General features: G+C 41.4%; 1 protein-coding gene across 6 annotated transcripts in view; it reads left to right on the top strand.

Moving 5' to 3' along the window:
* THRB (thyroid hormone receptor beta) overlaps positions 1-26,228 on the top strand; it is a 449,080-nt gene that overhangs the window by 383,832 nt on the left and 39,020 nt on the right. The window lies entirely within an intron of this gene.

The raw sequence follows: 26,228 nt of genomic DNA, 5'->3' as shown, positions 1-26,228 counted from the left end.
TGCAAGGTCTTATTTGTTTCCAAGGAAACAACTGTTCCCGCACCTTGTAGTACAAATATATTTTTCTAACACAACAAACCAAAAACTATTTTAGTAGCCAACAAGCACTGATAAATAAATCCACTGCGCTAAAAAGATGATCAAAAGCCTAATTACTGCTCAAGTGGAAACCAAACATGGGCGAGCAACCATTAACAGACAAAATGTACCAAAAAGTGAGACTGACAAAATCAGTAACGATTGCTCACACAGTTTACCCCAAATAGAAGTAGGATCGAACTGTATACATTCATAAAATACATATAACAGTCTGTGCAGAGACCACTAAAAAAACAACTCAAATTTCAAAGAAGGAGATAATATACAGTGGCGACCAAAAGTTTTGCATTTTTTTAACGTGTGATTACTTCTGTCTGGTTGTTTTGTGATGCCATTTTCCTGGTGATGAATTGAAAGTGCATGAAGTTGTCATCATGTAAGACCTTAATTTTAACCCTTCTCTGACATGGTACATAATAATACATCACTGTGCCCGGGGCCTTATGGACCAGGTACGTATTATTACGCCTCGGCGATCGTGTCCGTACCCAGGCTGAATCAGCTGACACTCGGCACTCAGTGCCAGGAGCGGTGCCCGCACTGCGCCCGGCACTTTAACCCCCTAAATGCTGTGATCGCTGCATTTATTGAGCGAACAGATGGACAAAAGCCCCTCTGTTCTTGGATCGGAGACCCCGCACCCGATCGTTGCCATGGTGACCCGATGTCGTCATGACGACATCTGGGTCACTAGGCACCAGCAAGTTAGCTTGATTATGCGCAGTGCATGATCAAACTAACTTGTATCTGCAGCACTGATAGTTGTGAGGTATAGCATTAATCCTGCAATGCTATACCTTATAACTGTGATCAGACTGTAGAAATTGAAAGTTCCATAGTGGGACTAAGGGAGATAAAAGTTAAAAAAAAGTTGTAAAAATATTTTTTTCAAAATAAAAAAAATAAAAAATAATAATAAAAAAAAATATATATATATGTACTGTATATATATATATATATATATATATATATATATATATATATATAGTGTATATATATATATATATATATATGTATATATATATATATACATATATATATATATTGTACCCATAAATAAATATTGTTATGGAAAAAAAAAAACAATAAAAGTACACATATTTAGTACTGCCGTGTCTGGAACGACCTGACCTATAAAACTGCCCCACTAGTTACCCCTTTAGTGAACATAGTAAAAAAAAAAAAAAATGAAGCAAAAAAAGGGGCTTTATCATCATACCGCCGAATAAAAAGTGGAATAAAACGTGATAAAAAAAGACAAATGTAAATAAAAATGGTACCACTGAAAGTGTCATCTTGTCCCGCAAAAAACAAGCCGCCATACAGCTCCATCAGCTGAAAAATACAAATAAAAAAGCATATTACTCTCAGAATAAAGCGATGCAAAAAAAATATTTTCTCTATAAAAGTTTTTATTGTGTAAAAGTTCCAAAACATAAAAAAAGATATAAATGTAGTACCACTGTAAACGTACTGACCCGAAGAATAAAGCTGCCTTATCAATTTTACAAAAAGTGGAACGGCGTAAAAAAAAAAAAAAGAAATTTCCTGAATTGTTGTTTTTTGTTTATTCTGACTCCCAAAAATCAGAATAGAAAGCGATCAAAAAATGTCACGTGCCCGAAAATGGTACCAATATAAACATCAACTTGTCCTGCAAAAAACAAGCCCTTACATGACTCTGTCAGCCGAAATATGGAAAAATTATAGCTCTCAAAATGTGGTGATGCAAAAACTAGTCTTTGCAAAAAAAAATCGTTTTTTAGTGTGTGACAGCTGCCAAACATAAAAACCTGCTATAAATCTGGTATCACTGTAATCGCACCGAACCGAAGAATTAAGTCGTCTAATCACTTATGCCGCATGAGGAACGGCGTAAAAAATAAATCAAACCAGTTATTCAACTGCTGCTGATTTGTTCATTCTGCCTCCCAAAGATCGCAGTATAGCTCTATGCACATTTATCCTGCGCTTTGCACTTTTCGTGTAAATCTCTGATTCCCTGTAATGAGGCAGATGGAGGCACCGTGGACGCCGTCTGGCCTGTGATCCCACAGTGTCCGTCTTTTTATTAAGCGTGCATAAAAGTGCCGTCGGCCACAGTTTTGTGAACCTCTGAAAAAAAGGACACCGCTACACAGAGGCCAGACGGAGTCCAGAGTAATGCTGGTTTCACACGTCCTGATATTTCCGGTACCGGAAAAAACAGTATCAGAGATATTCGTGTCCGTGTGCACCTGTGTGGCATACGTGTGGCAACCATGTGCCGCCTGTGTGCCGCATCAAGAGCACACGTACCGGCGCCTGGGAATCAGCGGTAGTTAGCGCTGTTCTCAAGCGCTGGGTGCTGAACTCTGCCCTCATCATTGTCCCCTGCCGGTGCTGCGATCAGCGCTAGCAAGGGACAATCTTGAGGGTAGTATTCTGCTCCCGCTGTGTCCTGGTGTAAAAATAAGAATAACATTTAAAAAATCCTGTCAGGTGGATCCACTTTTCAGGTTGATTACAGCGGGGGACATCTTCAGACAGGTGAGTATAAGAATTTTTTTATTTTATTCTTATTTTTACACCAGGATCGCAGTGCAAGCAGGGAACAATGATGAGGGCAGCGTTCAGCACCCAGCGCTTGGGAACAGCGCTAACTGTACACTGATTCCCAAGTTCCGGTATGTGTCACACTGATGACACACGGATGTCATCCATGTGTCATCAGTGTGGGACATTTTGCGGCCCGTGCAGCACAAAAAACATGGACACATCAATGTGTTTTGCCCATGGACACACGGTCCGTGGAAACACACTAACATGTGCACAGACCCATTCTCATTTGAATGGGTCTGCGTGTGTATGTGTCTCCGGTACATGTGGAAACTGTCACCACACGTACCGGACACACTGACGTGTGAAAGAGGCCTAACTCTGCTGCCTCATTATAATGAATGGATCCCTCGGGGGTTCATCTGAATTACGTAAGAGCTGTGTATATGGAGTCTGCATACTATTCTAGGAAAATCTGCGATCCAGGAGGAAGATAGCACGTGCCTCCCTAGTCTCACCTAAGCAGTACTGTGCAGCCACATATGGGGTAAATCTACATTCATCAAAAATTGTGTGACAAATTTTGGTGCCATTTTTACCCATTTCCCAGTGTGAAAATGTAAAACATGTTGCTAAAACAAAACTTAGGTGGTAAAAATGTAATTATTCTTTCTTCACCGCCCAATGATGTAAAATTCTGTGAGGCACATGTGGTGTCAACATGCTCACTGCACCCCTAGATGAATTTATTGAGAGGTGTAGTTTGTAAAATGGGGTCTCTTATATGGGGTTCTGCTGTTCTGGCACCTTAGGGGCTCTGCCAATGTGACATAGCACTGTCAAACCAGCCCAGCAAAGTATGAACTCTAATATGGCGCTTCTTCCCTTCTGAGCTTTGCATTGTGCCTCAAAAGTAGTTTTCGACCACATATGTGGTATCTACAGTACAGACCAAAAGTTTGGACACACCTTCTCATTTAAAGATTTTTCTGTATTTTCATGACTATGAAAATTGTACATTCACACTGAAGGCATCAAAACTATGAATTAACACATGTGGAAATATATACTTAAGAAAAAAAGTGTGAAACAACTGAAAATATGTCTTATATTCTAGGTTCTTCAAAGTAGCCACCTTTTGCTTTGATGACTGCTTTGCACACTCTTAGCATTCTCTTGATGAGCTTCAAGAAGTAGTCACCCGAAATGGTTTTCACTTCACAGGTGTGCCCTGTCAGATTTAATAAGTGTGATTTGTTGCCTTATAAATGGGGTTGGGACCATCAGCTGCGTTGTGCAGAAGTCTGGTGGATACACAGCTGATAGTCCTACTGAATAGACTGTTAGAATTTGTATTATGGCAAGAAAAAAGCAGCCAAGTAAAGAAAAACGAGTGGCCATCATTACTTTAAGAAATGAAGGTCAGTCAGTGCGAAAAATTGGGAAAATTTTGAAAGTGTCCCCAAGTGCAGTTGCAAAAACCAACAAGCACTACAAAGAAACTGGCTCACATGAGGACCGCCCCAGGAAAGGAAGACCAAGAGTCACCTCTGCTTCTGAGGATAAGTTTATCCGAGTCACCAGCCTCAGAAATCGCAGGTTAACAGCAGCTCAGATTAGAGACCAGGTCAATGCCACCCAGACTTCTAGCAGCAGACACATCTCTTCAACAACTGTTAGGAGGAGACTTTGTGCAGCAGGCCTTCATGGTAAAAAAGCTGCTAGGAAACCACTGCTAAGGACAGGCAACAAGCAGAAGAGACTTGTTTGGGCTAAAGAACACAAGGAATGGACATTAGACCAGTGGAAATCTGTGCTTTGGTCTGATGAGTCCAAATTTGAGATCTTTGGTTACAACCACCGTGTCTTTGTGCGACGCAGAAAAGGTGAACGGATAGACTCTACATGCCTGGTTCCCACCGTGAAGCATGGAGGAGGGGGTGTGATGGTGTGGGAGTGCTTTGCTGGTAACACTGTTGGGGATTTATTCAAAATTGAAGGCATACTGAACCAGCATGGCTTCCACAGCATCTTGCAGCGGCATGCTATTCCATCCGGTTTGCGTTTAGTTGGACCATCATTTATTTTTCAACAGGACAATGACCCCAAACACACCTCCAGGCTGTGTAAGGGCTATTTGACCAAGAGGGGGAGTGATGGGGTGCTACGCCAGATGACCTGGCCTCCACAGTCACCAGACCTGAACCCAATTGAGATGGTTTGGGGTGAGCTGGACCGCAGAGTGAAGGCAAAGGGGCCAACAAGTGCTAAGCATCTCTGGGAACTCCTTCAAGATTGTTGGAAGACCATTTCTGGTGACTACCTCTTGAAGCTCATCAAGAGAATGCCAAGAGTGTGCAAAGCAGTCATCAAAGCAAAAGGTGGCTACTTTGAAGAACCTAGAATATAAGACGTATTTTCAGTTGTTTCACACTTTTTTGTTAACTATATAATTCCACATGTGTTAATTCAGAGTTTTGATGCCTTCAGTGTGAATGTACAATTTTCATGGTCATGAAAATACAGAAAATTCTTTAAATGAGAAGGTGTGTCCAAACTTTTGGTCTGTACTGTACGTGCTCAGGAGAAATTGCACAACAACTTTTGTTGTCCAATTTCTCCTGTTACCCTTGTGAAAATAAAAAAATTGGGGCTAAAAGATAATTTTTGTGAAAAAAAGGTGATTTTTTTATTTTCACGGCTCTACGTTATAAACTTTTGTGAAACACTTTGGGGTTCAAAGTTCTCACCACACATCTAGATAAGTTCCTTAAGGGGTCTAGTTTCCAAAATGGGGTTACTTGTGGGGGGTTTCCACTGTTTAGGCACATCAGGGGCTCCCCAAACGCGACATGGTGTCTGCTAATTATTCAAGCAAATTTTACATTTAAAAAGTCAAATGGCGCTCCTTCCCTTCCGCGCCCAAACAGTGGTTTTCCCCCACATATGGGGTATCGGCTTACTCAGGAGAAATCACGCAACAAAGAATATGGTGCAATTTCTCCTGTTACCCTTATGGAAACACAAAATTGGGGGCGGAAAAACATTTTTGTGGAAAAATGTGAAAATTTTATTTTAAGGCTCAATGTTAACTTCTGTGAAGCACCTGGGGGCTAAAGGTGCTCAGCACACATCTAGATAGTTTCCCTGAGGGGTATAGTTTCCAATATGGTGTCACTTGTGGGGGGTTTCCACTGTTAAGGTATATACGGGGCTCCCCAAATGCGACATGGCGTCTGCTAACTATTCAAGCAAATTTTATACTCAAAAAGTCAAATGGCGCTCCTTCCCTTCCGAACCCTACTGTGCTCCCAAACAGTGGTTTTACCTCACATATGGGTGTGATGATACTGCTTAAAATCTTAATAAGTCAGATGATTAGATTAGTTAAGCCAAGAGAAATACACTATCGTGATCATATTGACTTTTTTTTTAGCAGTGTTCTTCTTTAGTTGATTAACACAGACCAGTATTTGTATACCCCTGACTGTTGTTTCCTCTTTGATTTTGGAGCAATGAATGTTTGCTAATTATGTTAATTAACCTTTTATGGACTCTGTGGCTTGTTGACTCACAAGACTTAAGGACAAACTATGCAAATTCATTAAATGCTCAAACAATGAGACATGAGGCTGCCCTTTCCCCCAAACCTGAGAATGTGTACTTGCACAGAGAACTGTGACTATTTTAAGGGACATATGCCTCTGTAGCAGTCAGACTTAAAACAGAGAATCAAGGAGAAGCATGAGGACACTCAGACTCTCTGAGAACATCAGCTTGGAAGTATGGCTTTACCCAAAGAGACACAGATTTGGATTCAACATGATTCTAGCCAAAGGGTATATAGCTTTCCTGACTGGAAAGATACGGATCTGCTCCATTAACCATCAGAGAGCCCATGGATACATTTTGGGGAGACCAGGTTGGGACGATGAAGTCATCTGGCCCCATGGATATGTTGTTTTGGGTTGCCAGGAGGGACCCACCGGTCACCTGGAACTCATGGAGACATTTGGGGAAGCCAGATTGGAACCCGCCAATCATCTGGCCCCATGGAAACTCTCGAAGAGGCCCGGGTGGGACCCTCGGGTTTCCTGGCCTTGTACCTCAATGGACTGCTAGCTTCCTAAGCTTGCTGCTACCTTCTCTCTGTGGGGGGCCTGCCTGAAGCGGGGGGCCACTGGTTGAGGTAGTTAGACCTGGAAGTCCCAAAGTCGCAGCTGTTCTATCCCAGGCGGGCGGAGTGGAAGGGTGAGACTGTGTAATGTTGTACCATCTTGGGTATATGCTGGGACTGTTCTATGTGTTTATTGTCCTATGTTGTGGTTTAATAAAGTATTGCCACGCTGTTTTACCCTGACCCTTTGTTGTCTGAGTAGTGTTATGCCCATGGAAGACCCCGTGTCTTTACAATGGGGTATCGGCGTGCTCAGGAGAAATTGCATGGCAAATTTTGGGGTCCATTTTTTCCTGTTATCCTTGTGAAAATAAAAACATTTGGGTCTAAAGTAACATTTTTGTGAAAAAAAGTTAAATATTCATTGTTTTCTTCCACATTCCAAAAATTCCTGTGAAGCACTTAAAGGGTTAATTAACTTTCTTGAATGTGGTTTTGAGCACCTTGAGGGGTGCAGTTTATAGAATGGTGTCACTTTTGGGTATTTTCTGTCATAAAAGCCCCTCAAAGACATTTCAAATGTGATGTAGTCTCTAAAAAAATGGTTTTGTAAATTTTGTTGGAAAAATTAGAAATCGTTGGTCAACTTTTAACCCATATAACTTCCTAAGAAAAAAAAATTTTGGTTCCAAAATTGTGCTGATGTAAAGCAGACATGTGAGAAATTTTATTTATTAACTATTTTGTGTAACATATCTCTCTGATTTAAGAGCATGAAAATTCAAAGTTTGAAAATTGCAAAATTTTCAAAATTGTCCCCAAATTTCCGATTTTTCACAAATAAACGCCAATCATATCGAAGAAATTTTACCACTATCATGAAGTACAATATATCACGAAAAAAAACATCAATTAGTGTGATCTGTTGAAGTGTTCCAGAGTTATTACCTCATAAAGTGACACTGGTCAGAATTCCAAAAATTGGCCTGGTCATTAACGCGCAAACAACCTTTGGGGGTAAAGGGGTTAACCAAAATGCTTTTGAATATAGGTATGGTCATTTAGTTAAAGAAAACTGACTGCCAAAAGTTTTGCATATACTATTTATTGATCATAACATAGAGAATAATTCATTGTTTGCAATTCCATTACTTAGTATTTTGTAGCATAACCTCTTGCTTTAATTACTGCACCACACTGACGGGGCATTGAAGCCACTTGAGTATTCAAAACATCTTGAGCGATCTTGCTCCATTGCATTTGCAAATCTGAAAACAATTCATCTTTATTGCAATGGGTACGGGCCCCAACTCGTCGCCCTAACTCATCCCAAAGGTGCTCTATAGGATTTAAATCAGGTGATTGGCTTGGCCATTGCAACAGGCAAACATTTTTCTTTGCTAACCAATTTTTGACTAAACTGGATGTGTGTTTAGGATCATTGTCTTGCTGGAATTTGCATCCCATGCCTACTTTGGCTTTACCATGTGGCAGCATTACATTCTCCAGTATATCCTTATACATGGTAGCATTCATATTTCCATCAATTCTATGCAGAGGGCCAATGGTAGATGCAAAAAAGCAGCCCCAAACCATGACATTGGCACCACCGTGTTTCACTGTAGTTGTTTGATACCTTACATGGTTACATTTTCCACTTGGGCGGTATATATAGTGCTTGCCATCACTACCAAAGAGATTGAACTTGGATTCATTCAACCACATCAACTTAGACCAATTTGTCTCTTTCAATTGGCTGTGTTCTTTGGCAAACTCAAGTCGGACCTTCCGATTCTTTGCAGAGATGAAAGGCTTCTTAACTGGAACTCGTGCATTCAACCCTACTGCTCTTAGCCGTTGCACCACAGCTTGGCGACTCACTTTGACCCCATATTCTTCGCTCATTTTCATGCAAAATCTGTACAGCACTTTTATTGACATCAGATACTGACTTTTTCTAAATTATGTGACCAACTCTGGAGGAAGTTTTCGGTGGTCGTCCACTTCTGTGTTTTTTAGCTAGTCCATAACCTTCTTTTTCTTTCTATAACATACGTGACACTTGACTCTGAGAACAGTTGAACAGGTGAATTGCATAGCTATATCTTTTTGGGTTTTGCCTGACTTCACTCTCTGAATAATAAGCTGGTGACATCTAGTGATAAATTTGTCTTTGTCTTTGCCATGTTTTAACCTAAAAACACACATAAAAAAAAAAATTTTAGGCAAAATTCGCCTACCCATGACAAAATATGCAAAATATTTGAGCCAGCAAATGTTGAAAACTAACACATAAAGGAATAAAACAATGTCAAACACAATTTTCGGACTTACAGCTGACAACAATTTGCTTCCGCTTTACTAAAATCACCAGGAGAATGGCATTACAACCAGACAGAAGTAAACACTTTTAAAAAAAAATGCAAAACTTTTGGTCGCCACTGTATATAAGAAACGAAATATTTGTTACTCTGAATCTACGTTTTCTGCTTGACAAGACATATATTTGTTTTGTGTCCGGCTAAACAACAGTGTTTTGTATTACCATCACCATTATTTTTACTAAACAGGCTGTTGTTTATAATTTAACATTTATCACTGTACTTAACTAACCCTATATAGCCAGGTTGGTTTTCTTATGTGCATTATCTCCCTTTTTGCAATTTCAGTTGTTTCTTTAGCGTTCTCCGCACAGACTGTTATATGCTGCTTCATCAAGTATACAAAATATGGGATTTCTCCAGTCTAAGTGGTTTATTGATTCAACAGACAATAAGCCTTATTGTCTGAGCAATCAACAAACTCCTTGGATTGAAGAAATCTCAGACTTTGTATATTTGATGCTAGCAGCGTGGCAAAGTGAACCCTGACTTTTTATATACCTGCATTCTGTGCTTACAATGGACCAGTGCGGAATTGGTAAGAAAGGTGCCTGCGGCACCTCTTACACTATGGCGGCTCTTGTAGGTAGGAGGGTTAATATCTAATACCTACCTCTTTTATTGATGGTGTTGCCCAATGAAGTGCTTGTCTTGAATTTTTAGGTCTCTTAATTGGATGCAACTTTACAATATCTTTTAGGCTGTGTGCCCACTGTGTGGTTTTTAAGCATTTCCGCAGCGGCAATTCCGCTGCAGAAACGCTTAAAAAACGCTTGGTAGAAGGTCTGCCATGTTCCCCAATGCGGAAAAATCCGCAGCACTAGCAATTATTTTGTGGAAGCGTGGCGTTTTCACCGCCATTGACTTGCATTGGAACGCATAACATTCACATCACTGGATCTGTACATGCGGAACCCAAGCGTTTCAGTGTGCGGATGGTACCCGGGTTTGGAGGACAGGAGACTCTCCTCTGGATCCGGCTACCATAGTACCTGTAAAAAAAAGAGTAAAATAAAAAATAAATATTATACTTACCTTCTGAGGGCCCCCGGTGTCCTTGTCTTGACTTGCCGGCAGCTCGCGGTGGACTCAAGGCTAAAATCGCTTGGAAAGCGCTTGACAACCCGCTTCACTTCCACTTGTCCCTGGCAGGAAAAACGCATGTACAATCTGCATGCGTTTTTTCTGCCAGGGAGATGCAGAAATGCTCAGGAAAAAATCCGGAGTATTCCTGCATCATGGGCACATAGCCTTATGTGGCAATTCTTCAAATTTTTTTCCTATCGTTTCCCACTGTTCAGATATTTATTTTTATTACTTACATCCACAATATAAATATCTGTCCCAGTCACTGGATGTAAACACATTACATTTCAATACAACTTTCTAATAGCTGTAGTGTAACTGTAATCAGTCCTGCACCTGTGTGGCTATCACTGACCAGGACAGATTAATGTAAAATAAAAGACAAATAATATAATTGTATATGTAAAGATGAACTGTATTTGGAAACCTGGCAGCTCTTAATAGGGCTTCCATGTAAAGACTTTGCCCAAGTCTTTCCATTTAGCAGGTCCCAGAGGTATTCTGGTCTTTACCCTTTGACCCCTACAGAGTCTGTACTTAAAAAAAAAGAGACTCTTGGGTTGCATCCACAGAGTAGCTGCTGGCCAGTTGAGCAATCTGGGTCAGAACTAGAGAAGGAACGAATTAGGCAAAATCAGGTGAAAGGATGAGGGTAATGAGGTAGTCAAGGTCACAACACAGAGAATGGAGTCATAGAGAGAATCATTAGGAGATGGAAGGATAAGTCAGTCCAGGATCAGCAACAGATATCAAGCAAGCAGAGTCAGGTAACAAAGAAACAAGACAATTATAACTGGCAACTCCCAGCAGACTGCTGGGAGTTTAAACAGGGTGTGGTTCTGTCACATAGGTCACAGAAAGGAGCTAATTACACCTGCTAGCTAGCTGTTTTGCAGAAACATGCACAATCCCTGGTTGGGGCAGCACCATCAATCTAAGCCACACCAATACACTTGGCTAAAGTGCATCTGCATCTCACAGTGATGGTAGCAACACTGCCACCTCCTTTGTCAGCACCTATATAAAGCAAGTGTGGCATTGCCTGGCAACAGAAACAGAGGTTGTTGGAGCAGAATCAGACATGGAAGTATCAGAATTATTTTTATTGTACAAAGAATAGCATTTTTCTTTTTTATACAATAACTTGATTTGTTGAGTGTCCTGTTGGAATATGTAACTCTTATATAATGGCAGAAATTTGGCTTATCTGTATTAAAAAGTGTAGGCAGCAGTGTATACATTTTTCTGAGAACCAAAAGCACATGTATGAGACTGTATAGATATAAAGTTAAAAATACCTGGGATAAACAATTAGAGGATCGTTTAAAATTGTTCCAAGAAGCCTAAAAGCTAATATTGATGTTAACCAGGCACCATGGCAATTGAACATGCTAAATACTTTCAAAATTTCTAGTTGATCATGACTCAGCTTAAGCTAATTTAGCATCAGAAAATACACTACACTTGAATTAAATTATTTTAAAGGTAATGTTATCAATGATCATCTAAAATGCCAAGTTGATTTTTTATGTAGCACAAGCCTTGTAGTTATTCATTTTTTATTCTAAACCAATAAACGTTGGTAGACAGTGATGGGATCCCAGATTAAACGGGACTTGTCAGAATATTTTTACTAGTGAAACTAATGGAATAAAGTGTAACAACATGCCCCTAATATACTTCCAGGTTATAGCAACACTCCAGCATTTTTTTTTATTTCACTGGTGGTGTCACTAATGTAAGTTCCTTGCAACTTAGATATATTTACCAGCTGCCGTCTTCTTTGGTTCTCGGTGCCACTCGTTTTCTGCTGTTTGTGACTTGCTGGTTTGCTCCAGTGTTTGGTGGGCGAGAGCCAGAACAAGGCTCTCATAGACTTACAATGAGAGATTGTGACCGTTATGACTTATGGTCAGTCAGAAGCTACGGTCACAAGATGGTCCAGAGCGGCGCTGGGAAGAGCAGAAGACGGCAGCTCGTAAGTATGTTTTTAGGGGCAGGGAACATGAATTAGTGTTGAACTGAAAAAAAAAAATGCTAGAGTGGGTTTATAATTTACATGTGGCTTCAAAGTCTGATATATACGTATAAATAAGTATCATATTTGATTGTTTGATGACTTATAAAGCCTAGTTTCAGTGGTAAAATCACCCTGACAGGTTCACATTATGGAAATTAGCTGTTGAAATGATATGAGATGTTGTACTACAAAATCAGTTTCTGAGCTGCAAAATGACTGATGAAACATGATATAATGCAGAATCATAATCATCTGAATACCATTATTCAATTGAAATTTTCTGCTATTTAAACTATAAGCTTTTGTTTCCATATAACATGTATCAGAAAACTGATTGTGTAATCAAGCTAAATGTTTGATCTCTTCATTTGGGTTATTTATGTTCATTTGTAGCCAAATACATGATATGGTGTTTACTTTTCATAATTATTGTACTTGTGAGAACGCATGGGCTGATAATATATTAGTGTATGGCTGGTGATGAAAGTCCTTTAAAAAGTCCTTTAAAAATGCTGAAAGCTCCATGTTATAAATACTAAGCACAATCAAATAGACATGTAAACACTGTAAAGCTTCACAGCTGTACAGACCACTCCTGTACTGAAAATTCAATATGAATCAGTTGGACCAAAAGTGCTCATATACATGGTAAATATCTAATCCTTTCAACCTCACCCATATACATACACACTTTTTTTGACTGTGCATACAAGTTCTGAAAAGGGTGACGGGAGCAAGCCTTTGCTTGACGGCTCTGGCAATAGCTTATCTCCTGAGGAAACAGGACCTTCATGTTAAAATCAAACATTCTCGATGATTTTTTTTTTCCCCAACATCTGTTCTCAGAGTTGCTATGATTTCCAGAAACACTAGATAGACAGTTCCCTCAAAATCGTGAGTTCAACTTCATTAGTTCTTCTCAAAGTAATTTTTCAGCAAGCCAAGGATATTTCAGCCACCAGTGGCATTAACGACTATGAGGTTGGTCCCTTTCCCATTATAAGACTTGCTGGTACTCCAGTGGGCCAGTCCTATGCTATGGGTATTTTTTAGAAAACACATTAGAAATACTTTAAAGACCATACAAATTATCAAATTGGGTGCACTTAATATAAATGCTCATACAGTGGGGAAAGTTAGTATTTGATACATTGCCGATTTTGCATGTTTTCCCACCTAGAAAGAATGGAGAGGTGTGGTCGTAGGTACACTTCAACTATGAGAGACAGAATCTAAAAAGAAATCCAGAAATCACATTGTATTATTTTTAAATAATTAAATGGCATTTTATTGCAAGAATTAAGTATTTGATCACCTACCAACCAGCAAGAATTCTTTCTCTCACAGAGCTGTTAGTTTTTCTTTAAGAAGCCCTCCTACTCTGCACTCATTACCTGTATTAATTGCACCTGTTTGAACCTGTTTGAACTGGTTACCTATATAAAAGACACCTGTCCATACACTTAGTCAATCACACTCCAACCTCTCCACCATAGCCAAGACCAAAAAGCTGTCTAAGGACACTAAGACAAAATTGTAGACCTGCACAAGGCTGGGATGGGCTACAGGACAATAGGCAAGCAGCTTGTTGAGAAGGCAACAACTGTTGGTGCAATTATTAGAAAATGGAAGAAACGCAAGATGACTGTCAATCTTCCTCGGTCTGGGGCTCCATGCAAGATCTCGCCTCGTGGAGTAAGGATGATTCTGAGAAAGGTCAGGAATCAGTCCAGAACTACACGAGAGGACCTGGTCAATGACCTGAAGAGAGCTGGGACCACAGTCTCAAACATGACCATTAGTAACACACTATGCCGTCATAGATTAAAATCCTGCAGGGCACGCAAGGTCCCCCTGCTCATGCCAGGCATGGGAGAAAGTCATGTGGTCAGATGAGACCAAAATAAAACTTTTTTATATCAACTCCACTCGCTGTTTTTGGAGGAATAAGGATGAGTAAAACCCCAAGAACACCGTCCCAACCGTGAAGCATGGTGGGGGAAACATCATACTTTGGGGGTGCTTTTCTGCAAAGGGGACAGGATGGCTGCACTGTATTGAAGGGAGGATGGGTGGGGTCATGTATCATGAGATTTTGGCCAACAACCTCCTTCCCTCAGGAAGAGCATTGAAGATGGGTCGTGGCTGGTTCTTCCAGCATGACAATTACCCAAAACACACAGCCAGTGCAACTAAGGAGTGGCTCCGTAAGAAGCATTTCACAACTAAGGAGTGGCTCCGTAAGAAGCTTTTCAAGGTCCTGGAGTGGCCTAGCCAGTCTCCAGTCCTGAACCCAATAGCAAATCTTTGGAGGGAGCTGAAACTTAATGTTGCCCAGCGACAGCCCCGAAACCTGAAAGATCTGGAGAATATCAATATGGAGGAGTGGGTCAAAATCCCTGCTGCAATGTGTGCAAACTTGGTCAAAAACTATAGGAAACGTCTGACCTCTGTAGTTGCAAACAAAGGTTTCTGTACCAAATATTAAGTTCTGTTTTTCTATTGTATCAAATACTTATTTCATGCAATAAAATGCAAATTAATTATGTAAGAATCATACAATGTGATTTTCTGGATTTTTTTAGATTCTGTCTCTCAAAGTTGAAATGTACCTATGATAAAAATGACAGACTTCTCCATTCTTTGTAGGTGGTTAAACTTGCAAAATCGGCAGTGTAACAAATACTTATTTTATCCACTGTATTTTGGGAAATTATGGCGGATTGAAAAAACAGCAAAAAATAACAGAATACTTAAGGGCAGTAAAAATAGAATAAGATCAAAAACTGGTGACAGGTCGTCTTTGAATTCTAAAAATGTAAATTAAGCTGTCACACTACTGAGTTCTGTGTGTCCTTCCAACTAGTGATGAGCGAGCGTGCTCGTTTAACCCTTTAACCTAGCATGCTCGGGTGCTTAACGAGTATCTTCGGCGTGTTCGTATATTATCTTCAAGTCCCTGCGTCTGCATGATTTACAGCTGTTAGATAGCATCAACACATGCAGGGATTGCTTGTTTGTTAGGGAATCCTCACACGTGATGAGGCTGTCTTACAGCTGTAGATCATACAGACGCAGGGACTCGAACATAATATACGAGCATGCCGAAGATACTCGGTAAGCACCCGAGCATGCTCGGTTAAAGGGTTAAACGAGCATGCTCGCTCATCACTAGTTCCAACCTTATTTACCCTCTTGAAGACTAGGTTTTAGCACAAAATAAGAAAGGCTTGGTTATGGACAAAATGTACAGTGGGGGAAATAAGTATTTGATCCCTTGTTGTTTTTGTAAGTTTGGCAAAGACAAAGACATGAAAAGTCTATAATTTTAAGGGTAGGTTAATTTTAACATTGAGATATAGAATATCCAAAAAAAATCGAGAAAATCACATTGTATAAATTAGATAATTTTTCTTGCATTTTGCAGTGAGAAAAAAGTATTTGATTCCCTACAAGCCATTATGAGATCTGGCTCCTACTGACCAGTTAGTGTTAGAACCCTCCTGTTTGTTCTTTCCATCTTGTGTTTTGCGGTCACGTGACCATCTGCCTTTATATTCCAGCTCCGCCTTTTTGGCTGTGCTGGACTTCAGTGTTGTTTGACTGTTTTGCTAGCCAGGTGCTTCGGTGCCTATATCTCTCAGTTCGCTTGGTCCTTTGGGACCTCTAGTACCTTTTTGGCAGTTTTTCTTTTGTTTTCTGCAACAACTTTCTCTGTTCAGGGGTGTCCCATTTTTGTTCCAGTCCTTAGTTCTTTTAGGGACCCCTTCCCTTTATTCTATAGGTCTTCGTTCAGACTAGGACTAAGGCGGGTCAGTTCGCTAGAAACAGACAGCCCGCTGCATCGTAGGGATGCTGCTTAGTCTTACTGTAGGGTAAGCTTTCCCCTTCTTTCCTTAGTTCTTGTTTGCAGATCATAACAGTAAGTCTAGCCAATAAGTTGGCAGCCCCATACATAACCAGTTTTCCCATGGGCTTCAATAAGTTGTATCCTTTACAGGTGTCAGATCCACCCAAAGGGTCTAAGACAATGTCTACACCTTTAGGGGAGATTTTCCGAACTTCGTCAACATAGTCGCTTGTCCTATAGTCAATTAGGTGAGTAACTCCATTCTCTTTAAGTGCTTCATGCTTCGAAGCAGATGCAGTCCCAAATATTGTGACGTCTTTCACGGTTTTACAGAGCTGAATGGCTGCAGTACCAACTCCACCTGCTGCCAAGCGCAGTTTCTGGTGGCCTGGATGGCAGAAAGAAGTCATCAAGTGGGTGCGTAAATGTACGGTGTGTGCTAGGTCAAAGGCTTCACATACTCCTGCTGCGGGGTTGCTTTGCCCTCTGGAGGTTCCTAGTGCGCCTTGGACGCATCTCACAATGGATTTTATTACTGATCTGCCCGTGTCCGAGGGTTTTACTGTCATCTGGGTGGTCGTGGACCGTTTTAGTAAGATGTATCATTTGGTTCCATTCACTAAGTTGCCCTGCGCCAAGACTCTTGCGAAGGGGTTTGTTAAGGAGATTGTCAAGCTTCATGGCGTTCCCACGGATATTGTTTCTGATAGAGGACCTCAGTTTGTGGCTTGCTTTTGGCGTGCTTTTTGTGACATGTTGGGAGTCCATTTGTCATTTTCGTCTGGGTATCATCCTGAGTCTAATGGACAGACTGAAAGAAAGATGTAGAACAGTTTTTGCAATGTTTTGTGGCGGACAATCAAGAGGTGTGGTCTGAGTTTCTGCCTCTCGCAGAATTTGCTCTTAACAATCATACATCCTCCTCAGCTGGGTGTTCTCCTTTTTTTTGTTGTACTGGGAGACATCCCTCTTTTGGTTCGTTCTCCAAATTGGGGTCGGCGGTGCCGGAGGAGAATTTTTCCGGTGATTTGGAGAGAGTTTGGACTAATGTACATTGCAACCTTCAAGAGGCTAACAAGAAGTCCAAGAAGTATTTTGACAGGAAACGAAAGGAGGTTTTGTTTACTGTGGGTGACATGGTTTGGTTGTCCTCAAGGAACCTGCGGTTGAGGATTCCCTCTAAAAAACTGGGTCCTAAGTTTGTGGGTCCATTTAAAGTGCTTCAGGTTGTTAACCCGTCTGCGGTTAGGTTGGATGTTCCTACTTCCTGGAAGATTAATCCTGTGTTTCATGTTTCCTTGTTGAAAATGGCGGATGTATCTGATAGGGATGCCACTGTCTCAGTTCCTCCTGTGGTGGAAGACGGCGAATATGAAATTTCACGTATCTTGAATTCTAGATGGCATAGAGGGAGAGTACAGTATCTCGTCTCCTGGAAGGGTTTCGGTCCCGAAGATAACTCCTGGGTAAGGGCGGATGATGTCTCTGCTCCTAGGCTTGTTAGAGCTTTCCACAAGAGGTTTCCGGATAGGCCTGGGCCTGGAGGATCCGGAGGATCCTCTTAAAAGAGGGGGTACTGTTAGAACCCTCCTGTTTGTTCTTTCCATCTTGTGTTTTGCAGTCACGTGACCATCTGCCTTTTATATTCCAGCTCCGCCTTTTTGGCTGTGCTGGACTTCAGTGTTGTTTGACCTATATCTCTCAGTTCGCTTGGTCCTTTGGGACCTCTAGTACCTTTTTGTCAGTTTTTCTTTTGTTTTCTGCAACAACTTTCTCTGTTCAGGAGGTGTCCCATTTTTGTTCCAGTCCTTAGTTCTTTTAGGGACCCCTTCCCTTTATTCTATAGGTCTTCGTTCAGACTAGCCTAGGACTAAGGCCGGTCTGTTCGCTAGGAACAGGCAGCCCGCTACATCGTAGGGATGCAGCTTTGTCTTACTGTAGGGAAAGTTTTCCCCTTCTTTCCTTAGTTCTTGTTTGCAGATCATAACAGTTAGACGCTCCTAATCAACTCGTTACCTGCATTAAAGACAGCTGTCTTACATAGTCACCTGTATAAAAGACTCCTGTCAACAGACTCAATTAATCAGACTCTAACCTCTACAACATGGGCAAGACCAAAGAGCTTTCTAAGGATGTCAGGCACAAGATCATAGACCTGCACAAAATTTTAATGGGCTACAAAACCGTAAGTAAGACACTGGGTGAGAAGGAGACAACTGTTGGTTCAATAGTAAGAAAATGGAAGAAATACAAAATGACTGTCAATCGACATCGATCTGGGGCACCATGCAAAATCTCACCTCGTGGGGTATCTTTGATCATGAGGAAGGTGAGAGATCAGCCTAAAACTACAGGGGGGACTTGTTAATGATCTCAAGGCAGCTGGGACCACAGTCACCAAGAAAACCATTGGTAACACATTATGCCTTAAAGGTTTAAAATCCTGCAGTGCCCACAATGTCCCCCTGCTCAAGAAGGCACATGTGCAGGCCCATCTGAAGTTTGGCAATGAGCACCGGGATGATTCTGTGAGTTATTGGGAGAAGGTGCTGTGGTCAGATGAGACAAAAATTGAGCTCTTTGGCATTAACTCAACTCGCCGTGTTTGGAGGAAGAAGAAGGATGAATACAACCCTAAGAACATCGTCCAAACCGTGAAGCATGGTGGGAGAAACGTTATACTTTTGGGGTGCTTTTCTGTAAAGGGGACATGACGACTGCATCGTACTGTAGGGAAAATGGATGGGGTCATGTATCGTGAGATTTTGGCCAACAACCTCCTTCCGTCAGTAAGAGCATTGAAGATGGATCCTGGCTGAGTCTTCCAGCAAGACAATGACTCAAAACATACAGCCAAAGCAACAAAGGAGTGGCTCAAAAAGAAGCACAGTAAGGTCATGGAGTGGCCTAGCCAGTCTCCAGACTTTAATACCATAGAAAACTTATGGAGGGAGTTGAAGCTCCGAGTTTCCAAGCGACAGCCTCAAAATCGGAATGATTTAGAGATGATCTGCAAAGAGAGTGGACCAAAATTCCTCCTGACATGTGCGCAAGCCTCATCATCAACTACAAACAATGTCTGACTGCTGTGCTTGCCAACCAGCGTTTTGCCACCAAGTATTAAGTGTTGTTTGCCAGAGGGATCAAATACTTATTTCTCACTGCAAAATGCAAAAAAATGATCTAATTTATACAATGTGATTTTCTTGATTTTTTTTGGATATTCTATCTCTCAATGTTAAAATTAACATACCCTTAAAATTATAGACTGTTCATGTCTTTGTCAGTGGGCAAACTTACAAAAACAGCAAGGGACCAAATAATTATTTCCCCCACTGTATACTACTAGTATATAATCACTACTGTCAACCAATCTTTTTAGTAAAGAAGATAGCAGCACCATTTTAGCTAACAATATAGTGTGGGGGTAGAAAGGAATCATCCTCCCAGCTCATGGATGATTTGTAGAAAAGAAATCTGAAGCTTTCCAACTCTAATCAAATTTTATAGTGTTTACTTACCTAACAATGTGCAACATGTTAACCATTCACTGGTCTTTACCAAGCATACCCATGATATAATTATCTACTTTTTATATCCACCTTTGTGCAAATGGGCAAGAAATTAATCAACAATAAATAGCCTTACAGCTTCAATTATATACAATTAATATCTCAGTGACCATATAACAAGTGACAATTGTTTATTTACATAGAAACAAGGGCTGGACAGATGTAACTAAAGTATATAAAACCTGGTTATTACTCCATGGCGTCCAGTTGGTGAAAAAGTGTGTGTGCCCAAAATCTTAGTAGTCAATGATATAAACAAATTGCTCTTAGTAAGTCTCCATGTGACGCATGCACTTACCATACATAACAAAGCATATTCGATAATATACGCTTCCATAGAAGTTAGATGACTGCTACTAAGAGGAACAGATGCTCTAGACAACCCCTGTAACTCAAATATTCTGGATGCCTTTCTCTGTATACAAATAAAGATCTCATATATACAGCTAGATAAGATTTTATTAATCTAAAAGGGATTTGTCAGCACAAAATGACTATTCAAACCAAGCCCAACATTTCGATGAACCCTTGGAGTGGCCATACAGTTCAGTGCACCTTCCTATCTACTTGTTTACCATCTATCTCAGCCCTCCTCTTCCTTGATTGACAGCTCTGGCTTTACATAGTGGAGTGCAGATAGACTTAAAACAAGTCGGGGGAAGGTGCACCAAACTGTTTGGCCACTCCAACAATGCACAAAAAACCTGGGCTTGGTTTGAGCAGTCATTTTGTGCTAAAAGTCTCCTTTTAAACTAATAAAAGCTTATGTATCTGTATACACTGGATCTGTAAAGAGGCATCCAGGATGACAGAGTTACAGGGGTTGTTTTGAGCATCCTCTCCTCTTAGTAGAAGTCATCTAACTTCTTTGGGAAGCGTATGACGCGCCCCCTGGGTCGTGGGGGGGGGGTACCCGGAGCCGAGCCTTGTGGATGCTGGGGGTTGTAGTCACCGTGGCGGCGACCCGGTCCGTGACCCAGGGCGGTCAAACCAAAGGGGTAGTCTATGTGTATCTGGTTTAAATAGTCTGACTATGCCACCTGTGGAATGCGGTTATTGGTAACCGCTCCGCTGAAGCTGGTGTAGTATGACTCCCCACAGGAAGAGTGTAGCTTTAGGGCAGCGCATGTGAATGATGGTGGTTGTGCAGGGCGTCCCAGTACAGTTAGTGCTGGCGCGGTAAAAAACACGGAGACAAGATGGTGCAGTCCCAGGGTCTTTACTCACGGTTGTCAATTTCCAAGTTACAGACGTCTAAGCAACTTCCCACGTCGTGCTGTGCGTACTCAGTGAGGGGCTCAGTCCACCCTCAGGTATTTCCAGAGCACTTATCAGGACCCCGTTCTGTGTACCTTCCTCTGGCCTGTCTGTACCTCACACCTAGCAACGCTTCTGTCCGGCGTCCTCGGGCCTTGGCGGGCGACGTGTGTTCCGTCCCCTGGTCCTATGTGGACACCTTCCTAACGTCTGGTGCAGGTGGCTGATGACACTTGTAATACCACAGCCTCCGGTTTCTAGTTGAGCATAGTTTCTCTCTCCACTAGTTTAGGGATCCGGTTCCCTATTCTGGCCTGACCCCCCTACTCTTCTAGTAGCGGCGGGTGTACGGGTGGCTTGCTGCACGGCCCGTACCCCTGGGGTCCCTTCTGGATTTCTGGAGCCTTTCTGCCCCTTCTCTCTCTCCCAGGCTCAGGCCTTCTGGATAGGCCCGCCCGTGGAGCAGAGCTCCTACAGAGCCCCTGCTCCCCTCAGTCCGACTGACTGGAATGAACTACTCCTCTGAACTGCACTGAACTAAGATGGCTACTCTCTTTTATATCTCTCACTATGTGCTCCCCTTAACTACTTCCTCCACCCATCCACTACATAGTTCCCCCTAACTAGGTGGTTCCCCCCAATCCAGCCAGGGATCAGGGACAGTTGTGCTCTCCCTTAGGAGCATTGTCGCCCTGTCCCCCGGAAATGTGGTGTAGTGAATGCAGTGTTAGGGTCCTGAGCCATACTCCTTCCTTACCTGAGAGTGAGATACCACACCTCTAGATGAGATGCAATAGCAATAACTCTGTAGGTGTATGCATACATACATAAGGTTTTATTAGTTTACCTCTTCACTCCCGAGCTTGTTTTCACCTTCCTGACCAGGCCAAATTTTACAATTCTGACCAGTGTCACTTTATGAGTTAATAACTTTGGAACGCTTCAATGCATCCCAGTGATTCTGATTTTTTTTTTTTTCATGACATATGTTATGGTACAGTTACCACTCGTCTACTTTGCATAACCATCATTTTTTAAATATCATTTATTTTTGTTAGGAATTAGAAGGGTTAAAAGTTGTTCAGCAATTTCTCAATTTTCCAACAAAATTTACAAAACCATTTTTTTAGGGACCACATCACATTAGAAGTGACTTTGAGGGGTCTATATGATAGAAAATACCCCAAAGTGACACCATTCTAAAACTGAAATCCATCAAGGTGCTCAAAACCACATTCAAAAGGGTTATTAAGAAAATTACATTTAACTTTTTCCCACAAAAATCTTGCTTTAGCCCCAAATTTAGCATTTTCACAAGGTTAACAGGAGAAAATGGACTGTACACTTTGTTGTGCAATTTCTCCTGAGTACACAGATACCCCAAAACTACTGTTTGGGTGCACAGCAGGGCTCAGAAGGGAAGGAGCACCATTTGACTTTTGGAGCAAAATTGGCTGGAATAGATAAGGGACGCCATGTTGCATTTGCAGAGCCCCTGATGTGCCAAAACAGTGAAAAACCCCTACAAGTGACCCCATTTTGGAAATTACACCCCTCAAGGAACTTATCTAGAGGTGTGGTGAGAACCTTGAACCCACAGGTATTTCACAGAATTTTATAACATTGAGCCGTGAAAATGAAAAAATATTTTTTTTCCCGCAAAAATGTTGCTTTAGCCCCACATTTTTCCTTTTCACAAAGGTAATAGGAGAAAATGGACCACAAAATATGTTGTGCGATTTTTCTTGCGTACACCGATAGTCCATATATGGTGGAAAACCATTGTTTGGGCGCACGGCACGGCTTGGAAGGGAAGGAGCGCAAATTGAATTCTGGAGCACAATTTTGCCTGGGATAGATTGCAAATGCCATGTCACAATTGAAGCATTTGAAGAGCCCCTGACATGCCAAAACAGCAGAAGCCCCCACAAGTGACCCCATGTTGGAAACTACACCTCTTGAGGAATTCATCTAGGGGTATAGTGGGCATTTTTAACCCTCAAGCAATTCACAGATTTTTATAACATTGGACTGAGTCAATAGAAAATGACCATTTTTCTACTAAAATATTTTTTTTGTCCCAAGTTTTTAATTTTCAAAAGGGATAATATGAGAAAATGAACCATGCAATTTTTTAGACAGTTTTTCCTGAATACGCCAATACCCCATATATGGTCGAAAACTACTTTTGAGGCACAGTGGAAAGCTCAGAAGGGAAGGAGTTCAGATTTTGCTGGAATGGTTTAAGGGTGTCATGTCACATTAGCAGAAGTGCCAAGACAGTAGAACCCCTCCATAAGTGACCCTTTTACAAACTACATCTTTCAATGAATTCATCTAGGGGTGCAGTGAGCATATTGACTCCACATGTGTCTAGCAGAATTTTATACCATTGGGCGGTGAAGAAATAATAATTAAATTTTTACCACTAAAATGTTGTTTTAGCCCCAAGTTTTTATTTTTTTATAAGGGCTAATAGGAAAAAATGCACCTCACAGTTTGTTGTGCGATTTCACCAAAGTGCCCCAATGCTCTACATGTATTCGGGAACTACTTTTCAGGCACAGTGGAAAGCTCAAAAGGGTAGGAGCGCCATATTGGAGTGCAGATTTTGCTGTTAAGTTTTGTGGGTGCAGGAGAAGAAGGAATGATCCAGCTTCTGATCCAGGCATAGATAAAACAAATTTCTTTATTAGCAAAAAGTTTAAATATTTCACAATAAAAACAAAAACAAATGCATACCAACAATCTAAGGTGTGAGGGGGGAACTTGGAGGTCTCATCACCAGACGCGTTTCGAATGCTACCTGCACTCTTAAACTTGGAACACAGGAAGAGCCCCTGAGGTACCAGAACAGCAGAACCCCCAATAAGTAACCCCATTTTACAAACTACACTTCTCAATGAATTCATCTAAGGGTACAATGATCATATTAACACTATGAGTATGTCACAGAATTGTATACCATTGGGCAGTGAAAAACAAATGATTACATTTTTACCACAAAAAAATTGTTTTAGCCCCAGATTTTACATTTTCACACGGGAAAATGAGTAAAATTGCATCAAAATTTGTCACACAATTTCTGCTGAATGTGACAATATCCCATATGTGGCTGTATAATATGGCTTACCCACATGGCAAAACTCGGGAGGGAAGGAACACTATTTGACTCTTGGAGAACAAATTATCGTAGAATAGTTTGCGGATTCCATGTACATAGCCCCTAAGTGCCAGAAGAGCAGAATCCCCCCTCAAGTGACTTCATTTTAGAAATTAAACCCCCCTGGAATTTATCTACAGGTGTACAGTCATGGCCAAAAGTATTGAGAATGAGACAAATAGTAATTTTTCCAAAGTTTACTGCTTCATTTTTTGCAATGGCAATTTGCATATACTCCTGAATGTCAAAGAGTGATCAGCTTAACAGCAATTACTGTACTTGCAAAGTCAATATTTGCCCAGAAAATGAACTTTAACCCCCAAAACACATTTCAACATCATTGCAGTCCTGCCTTAAAAGGAGCAGCTAACATCGTTTTAGTGATTGATCCATTAACACAGGTGTGGGTGTTGATGAGGACAGCGCTGGCGATCAATCAGTCATGATTAAGTAAGAATGACATCACTGGACACTTTAAAAGGAGGTTGGTTCTTGGTATCATTGTTTCTCTTCAGTTAACCATGGTTATCTCTAAAGAAACACGTGCAGCCATCATTGCACTGCACAAAAATGGCCTAACAGGGAAGAGTATCGCAGCTACAAAGATTGCACCTCAGTCAACAATCTATCGCATCATCAAGAACTTCAAGGAGAGAGCTTCCATTGTTGTCAAAAAGGCTCCAGGGCGCCCAAGAAAGACCAGCAAGCGCCAGGACCATATCTTAAAACTGTTTCAGCTGCGGGATCGGACTACCAGCAGTGCCGAGCTTGCTCAGGAATGGCAGCAGGCTGGTGTGAGTGCTTCTGCACGCACTCTGAGGCGGAGACTCTTTGAGCAAGGGCTGGTTTCAAGGAGGGCAGCAAAGAAGCCACTTCTCTCCAGAAAAAACATCAGAGACCGACTGATATTCTGCAAAAGGTACAGGGAGTGGACTGCTGAGGACTGGGGCAAAGTCATTTTCTCTGATGAATCTCCTTTTCGATTGTTTGGGACATCTGGAAAACAGCTTATTCGGAGAAGAAGAGGTGAGCGCTATCACCAGTCTTGTCTCATGCCAACTGTAAAGCATCCTGAAACCATTCATGTGTGGGGTTGCTTCTCAGCCAAGGGAATCGGCTCACTCACAATCTTGCCTAAAAACACAGCCATGAATAAAGAATGGTACCAGAATGTCCTCCAAGAGCAACTTCTCCCAACCGTCCAAGAGCAGTTTGGCGCCCAACAATGCCTTTTCCAGCATGATGGAGCACCTTGCCGTAAAGCAAAGGTGATAACTAAATGGCTCATGGAACAAAACATAGAGATTTTGGGTCCATGGCCTGGAAACTCCCCAGATCTTAATCCCATTGAGAACTTGTGGTCAATCATCAAGAGACAGGTGGACAAACAAAAACCAACAAATTCTGGCAAAATGCAAGCATTGATTATGCAAGAATGGACTGCTATCAGTCAGGATTTGGTCCAAAAGTTGATTGAGAGCATGCCAGGGAGAATTACAGAGGTCTTGAAGAAGAAGGGGCAACACTGCAAATATTGACTTGCTGCATTAACTCATTCTGTCAATATAACTTATTGGTACTCATAATATGATTGCAATTATATTTCTGTGTGTGATATAAACATCAGACAAACACTAATAAAAACCAGAGGCTAGCAGATCATGTGAAAATATAATTTTGGTGTCATTCTCAAAACTTTTGGCCATGACTGTAGTGACGATTTTGACTCCATGTGTGTTTTCCAGAAACAAGCAGCAGTGGATGTTGCTGACTGAAAATTGCAAATCTGCCATTGTAGTGTCCAGTACATTGTAGTGCCCATACATTATGCCCAGCTTGTGCTTCTGGAGAAATGGACCCCGTAAATTAGGCAGGCTCTCATCGCTACAGAAATGCCAAACATGTGGACGCTAAATGTGGTTTAGGCACACTGTGGGGCTCAAAAGGGAAGGGGGTATTAGTATTTGTGATCACTGAATTCACTGGATTTCTTTTGGGGGTTGAGGAGCAATAGCCCTTTTCCAGAACCTTTGTGCTACCAGTAACGTGGAATTCCCCTATATTTCTATTAACAGATGACGGATCTAAATGGGGAACATATTTTATATCCTTTTGGATCACATTTATCCTGCGTTCTACGCTGAG

Source organism: Phyllobates terribilis, unplaced genomic scaffold (assembly GCF_046119375.1).
Source record: "Phyllobates terribilis strain yellow unplaced genomic scaffold, ASM4611937v1 Scaffold_4__5_contigs__length_816908805, whole genome shotgun sequence".
Taxonomy (NCBI): domain Eukaryota; kingdom Metazoa; phylum Chordata; class Amphibia; order Anura; family Dendrobatidae; genus Phyllobates; species Phyllobates terribilis.
Note: the sequence above shows the minus strand (reverse complement) of the source record. Positions and strands in the feature narration are given on the sequence as shown.